This window comes from Bubalus kerabau, chromosome 2 (assembly GCF_029407905.1).
Source record: "Bubalus kerabau isolate K-KA32 ecotype Philippines breed swamp buffalo chromosome 2, PCC_UOA_SB_1v2, whole genome shotgun sequence".
NCBI classification, from domain to species: Eukaryota; Metazoa; Chordata; class Mammalia; order Artiodactyla; family Bovidae; genus Bubalus; species Bubalus kerabau.
Genome location: NC_073625.1, coordinates 64,356,747 through 64,363,267, shown reverse-complemented (window position 1 = coordinate 64,363,267; position 6,521 = coordinate 64,356,747).

Genomic DNA, 6,521 nt, shown 5'->3' with positions numbered 1-6,521 from the left:
CTTTCCTCTGTCTCTTTCCTTCCCCTTGGGTCTCCCTCTTCCTTGTGATACAATAATATTGAAATTAGGCCAATTAATAACCCCACAATGGCTTCTAATTATTCAAATGAAAGGAAAGTCACACATATCCCACACTAAATTGAAAGCTACAAATGATTATGCTTAGTGAGGAAGGCATTTTGAAAGTCAAGCATGTCAAAAGTTAGGCCTCATCTGTCAAACAGTTGACTAAGTTGTGAATGCAAAGGAAAAGTTCTTAAAGGAAAAAGTACTACTCCAGTTAACACACTCATGGTAAGAAAGAGAAACAGCCTTATTGCTGATATGGAAAAAAGTTTTAGTAGTCTGGATAGAAGACCAAGCCAGCCAAAGCATCCCCTTAAAGTAGGCCCTGCTGCTGCTGCTGCTGCTAAGTTGCTTCAGTCATGTCCGACTCTGTGAGACCCCATAGACGGCAGCCCACCAGACTCCCCTATTCCTGGGATTCTCCAGGCAAGAACACTGGAGTGGGTTGCCATTTCCTTCTCCAATGCATGAAAGTGAAAAGTGAAAGTGAAGTCGCTCAGTTGTGTCCGACTCTTCGCGACCCCATGGACTGCAGCCTACCAGGCTCCTCTGTCTATGGGATTTTCCAGGCAAGAGTACTGGAGTGGGGTGACCTTGCTTTCTCCAAAAGTAGGCCCTAACTGTATTTAATTCCATGAATACCATGAGAGAGGTGAGAATCTGCAGAAGAAAAGTGTGAAACAAGCAGATGTTGGTTCATGAGGTTTAAGGAGAGAAACTGTCTCTATAACATAACAGTACAAGGTGAAGCAGCAAGCACTGATGGAGAAGCTGCAGGAAATTATCCAGAAGATATGGCTCAGATAATTAATGAAAATTTTTACACTGAACAATAGATTTTCAATGTAGATAAAACAACCTTATATTGAAAGAAAATGCTCTCTCAGACTTCCATAGCTAAGAGGAGAAGTCAATGTCTGCTTTCATAGCTTCAAAGGACCAGCTGCTTTTTCCACTAGGGGCTAATACAAGCCAGTGCTCATTTACAATTCTGGAAATCCTAGGCCCTTAAGAATTGTGCTATATCTACTCTGTGATTTAGCCTCTGCTCTATAAATGGAGCAGAGAAGGCAATGGAACACCACTCCAGTACTCTTGCCTGGAAAATCCCATGGATGGAGGAGCCTGGTAGGCTGCAGTCCATGGGGTCGCTAAGAGTCGGGCACGACTGAGCGACTTCACTTTCACTTTTCACTTTTCTGGATTGGAGAAGGAAATGGCAACCCACTCCAGTATTCTTGCCTGGAGAATCCCAGGGACAGAGGAGCCTGGTGGGCTGCCGTCTATGGGATCACACAGAGTTGGACACGACTGAAACGACTTAGCAGCAGCAGCTATAAATGTAGCAACTGTGCCTGGATGACAACACATCTATTTACATCATGGTTTACTTTAATATTTTAAAATCACCATTGGGACTCACTGCTCAGGGGAAAAAAAAAAAAAGAGAGAGTTCTCTGAAAATATCACTGCTCATTGACAATGCACCTGGTCACCAAGAGCTTTGATGGAAATGTGCAATAATATTAATGTTGTTTTCAAGCCTGCTAATACAATATCCATTCTGTAGTCCATGGATCAAGGAGTAATTTTGACTTCAAGTCTTATTATTCAAGACATATATTTTGTAAAATTGTAACTGCCATAAATAGTGATTCCTCTGATGAACCCAGGCAAAGCCAATTGAAAACCTTCTGGTAAGCATTCTCTACTGTAGATGCCATTAAACAAACAAACAAACAAAAACATGTAGTTCATAGGAAGATGTCAAAGTAGCAACATTAATTGGAGTTTGGAAGAAATTGATTCAACGCTCATGGATGAGTTTGAGGATTTCAAGACTTCAGTGGAAAAAGTTATTGCAGGTGTGGTAGAAATAGTAAGAGAGCTACAATTGGAAGTGAAATCTGGAGATATGACTGAATTTCTTCTGTCTAATGAAAAAAAAATTAGCAGATGTAGGGTTGCTTCTTAGGGATGAACAAGGAAATTGGTTACTTAAGATGGAAACTACTTCTGGTGAAAACTTCATGAAGATTTTTGAAATGAGAACAATGAATTTAGAATATCACATAAATTTAGTTGATAAAGCAGTGGCAGAGTTTGAGAGAATTTATTCCAATTTTAAAAGAAATTCTACTATGGTTAAAAGGCTATTGAACAGTATTGCACACTATGGAAAAATGGTTCATGAACGAAAGAGTCAACTGATGTGGCAAACTTCATTGTTGTCTTGTTTTAAGAAATTACCACAGCCCAACCTTCAGCACTCACCACTCTGATCAGTCAACAGTCATCAACATGGATGCAATATCTACCACCAGTAAAAAGATTATGACTCACTGGAAGCTCAGACATTCAGCATTTTTTAGCAACAAAATCTTTTTTTAGTAATTCCTTTATTAGACTTAATAGACTGAAGTTTAGCATAAACTTAACTTTTATATGCACTGGGAAACCAAGTATTAGTGTGACACATCTTATTGTGATTCTCTCCTTATTGTGGTTGTCTGGAACTGAACACACAATATTTCTGGGGTTTGTCTGTACTAGGCACAGATTAGTACCTAGAAATCACCAATCAGTTCTACCATAGGCCACACTATAGAAAACCATGAAAAATTCACCTAAACAGTATCTTATGAGTCAGTATTCATGTTAATATCCTTCTCTGGAAATCTTTATAGTGATTTATTTCAAGTTTGACATATTTTTAGGAAGGGAAAATGCATAATTATATTTCTTTCTCAAATTCAGCTTTTATGGATATCATATAACATGATAAACTATATGCTATTAATCTCAAGCTATCTATAGTTGTAGTGAAATCTATTAATTGCCTCTAAAATGATGAATAATCAGGCAAAAGAAAGAAAAACTGTAATTCCTCCATCAGAAAGACAGTTTCCCTAATGGAAATCATATTAATGCCTTGATGTAAACATTATCTGTTTAAATCAAATTTTAAGTGACATAAGGAGCCCAAAGCATAAATTTCCCAGCCATAATTCTTCTCCCAGCCATTCTCTAGTTTACTGACTTTTACTTCTTGTCTACAGAGGCCTAGTCCCTCTGGAACATGGTGATTTTCATTCAGACAAACATGCTCTGGGGAAGGCCAATTGAAATATATTCATGCTATGTCAGTGATTTCAGGTGTCAAAGGTAGTAATGGACTGAAGTATAATACACAGCACACTCAGTGGAAAAAAAAAGGCAAAGCAAAACTGAATTAAGACATACTTTTAAGGAATGTAGCTTACATATTTTTATCCCCTATAGCAATATAATGTTAATTATAACAATTAGATGTCTACCCCAACCAAACATCTATCTATCATCTATCTAACATCTTAATGAAGAGCTAATGGTGCTTTTCAAGATTTGGCCAGGTGACTTGTCAACATTGAGTATAATTAATTTCATTTTTGTCATTTTTCTCTCACTTCACTTCTCAGTGTTTCTTTTTGGGGGTGGAATGGGGGAAGGGGATAGGAGAGTTTGTTGCCTCATGGAGAAGATTAGTTTTCTATCTTATATTTGCCTCCTCTAATCTTTCTCAAATTATCTTTTAAAATAGTGAACTATGATCTCCAGTTTTCTACAGAAGCTTCTTCCTTTTAATTGCTTAGAAAATGTTTGTTGCTTTGGTTAGCTTTGGTGTGCTTCCTTTATCTTCATTAATCTGAATGTCACTTGTTATCTTACAAGAATCAATGTTATGGCTGGTCCTCTTCCTATTATAGCAATGGGATTAAGGAGGAAAATGACATAACTAATATTCAGCTACTTTGGGCATTAAGCCACTTAACTGAAAAAGTACTGTATCATGTTTAGAATCCTTATAGATATTTCTAGATAGTATAATTTAGTGATGTTTTACATAAAATTCTGAATTTAAAAATCTTATTTAGTAATGTTATCATCATTATTTTTTTAATTTTATTTTATTTTTAAACTTTACATAATTGTATTAGTTTTGCCAAATATCAAAATGAATCTGCCACAGGTATACATGTGTTCCCCATCCTGAACCCTCCTCCCTCCTCCCTCCCCATACCATCCCTCTGGGTGGTCCCAGTGTGCAGAGAAAAGAATACCATTGTATGGATTTCTTTTGCTGCTGCAGCTGCTTAGTCACTTCAGTCATGTCTGACTCTGTGCAACCCTATGGACTGTAGCCTGCCAGAGTCCTCTGTCCATGGGATTCTCTAGGCAAGAGTATCCAGACAAGGGTGGGTTGCTGTTTCCTCCTCTAGGAGATCATCCCAACCAAGGAACTGAACCTATGTCTCCTACATTGCAGGCAGATTCTTTACTGCTGAGCTACCAGGAAAGACCCATGGGTCTCTGTTAGGCCAGATAACTGGCAGACATAAGTCCCCCAGAGAAATCTAAAATCAATTTGGCACTTTCTAAAGTAGGGCTAAGAGTTTTATTATATTAAAATATTTTTTTAAATAGTAATGCATTGAGCTTGATTTGGTGGTGAAATAAATTATAATTCTTCTAGAGGCAAAGAATCTGAGATTGTGTGATTAATCAAAGACAACTAAAGTATTGTACAGCTTCAAGGAATACATTTTTATCACACTTTTTCTCATTTTCTCCATCACTTAGGTAAGTAGGAGAGTATTTTAATTATCCTTTCCAAATCCTGGGAACTCCATTTAAGATTCACAGCAGTCCCCTGGATTACTCTGAACCATTAATAAAGTTGTGATGAAGCTTCAGAAGTATTAATGAAATCATTTCTACTTATAAGAAAGTTAAACTTAAGGACTATGGTGTTGGAGAAGACTCTTGAGAGACCCTTGGACTATAAGGAGATCAAACTAGTCCATCCTAAAGGAAATCAGTCCTGAATATTCATTGAAAGGACTGATGCTAAAGCTGAAAATCCAATATTTCAGCCACCTGATGTGAAGAACAGATCCATTGGAAAAGACCCTGAAGCTGGGGAAGATTGAAGGCAGGGGGAGAAGGTGACGACAGAAGATGAGATGGTTAGATGGCATCACTGATTCGATGGACATGAGTTTGAGCAAGCTCCAGGAGTTGGTGATGGACAGGGAGGCCTGTTGTGTTTCAAGGGTCACAAAGAGTTGGACATGACTGAGTGACAAAACTGAATAGAACTGAAAAATTCAGCATTCAAAAACGAAGATCATGGCATCTGGTCCCATCACTTCATGGCAAATAGATGGAGAAACAATGGAAACAGTGACAGTCTTTATTTTCTTGGGCTCCAAAAATCACTGCAGATGGTGACCGCAGCCATGAGATTAAAAGACGCTTGCTCCTTAGCAGAAAAGCTATGAAAAACCTAGAGAGCATATTAAAAAACAAAGACATTGCTTTGCTGACAAAGATCCGAATTGTCAAAACTATGGTTTTTCTAATAGTCATGTATGTATGTGAGAGATGGACCATAAAGAAGGCTGAGTGCTAAAGAATCAATGCCTTAGAACTGTGATTTTGGAGAAGACTCTTGAGAGTCCCTGCAAGGAGAACAAACCAGATAATCTGAAAGGAAATCAGTCCTAAATATTCATTGGAAAGACTGATGTGAAGCTGAATCTCCAATACTTCGGCCAACTGATGGGAAGAGCTGACTCATTAGAAAGACCCTGGTGTTGGGAAAGATTGGAGGCAGTAGGAGAAGGGGACGACAGAGAATGAGATGGTTGGATGTCATCACTGACTGGATGGACATGAGTTTGAGTTGACTTTACGAGATGATGATGGACAGGGAAGACTGGAGTTCTGCAGTCCACGGGGTCACAAAGAGTGAGACATGACTGAGCAACTGAAGAGCAACAATAAATTGTCAGATTAAGGAGAGAGCTTTGAAGATCAGTCATACCAAAAGAGATCTACTACTTTCACTCGAGAGCCACATAAGAAATTGGTTATCCTAGTGGCTATTTTTGTATTCAACAAACTACCAGAACTTTTGATCCAAATGAATATTTGAATACCCTGAAAAATATGGTCAGATGTTCCATTATGGTTTCAAGGTAATAAATAAAAGGTGCTATCGCTAATTTGAAGGGTCCTAACTTTTATTGCATTCTTTTTGGATCTTTCCTTCAGAATGTGTTTATAAGTTTTATAAGAAGTGCCTTGTTAATTATTAACAGTTATGTTTTCCCCTTCATTTTCTCCATTTTTCAACAAAAAATGGGATTAAGGACCTAAATTTAAGACTGGATACTATAATAAAGGAAATCCTAGAGGAAAAAATGAAGAGCACTCTTTCACATAAATCACAGTAATATTTTTTTGGATCCACCTCCTAAATGAAATATAAAGAAAAAATAAACAAATGGGCCCTAACTAAATGTAAAATATTTTGCACAGCAAATGAAACAAGGAAAATGTAAAGATAATTTATTGAATGGGAGAAAATATTTACAAATGATATGACTGATAAGGGATTAGTATTCAACATA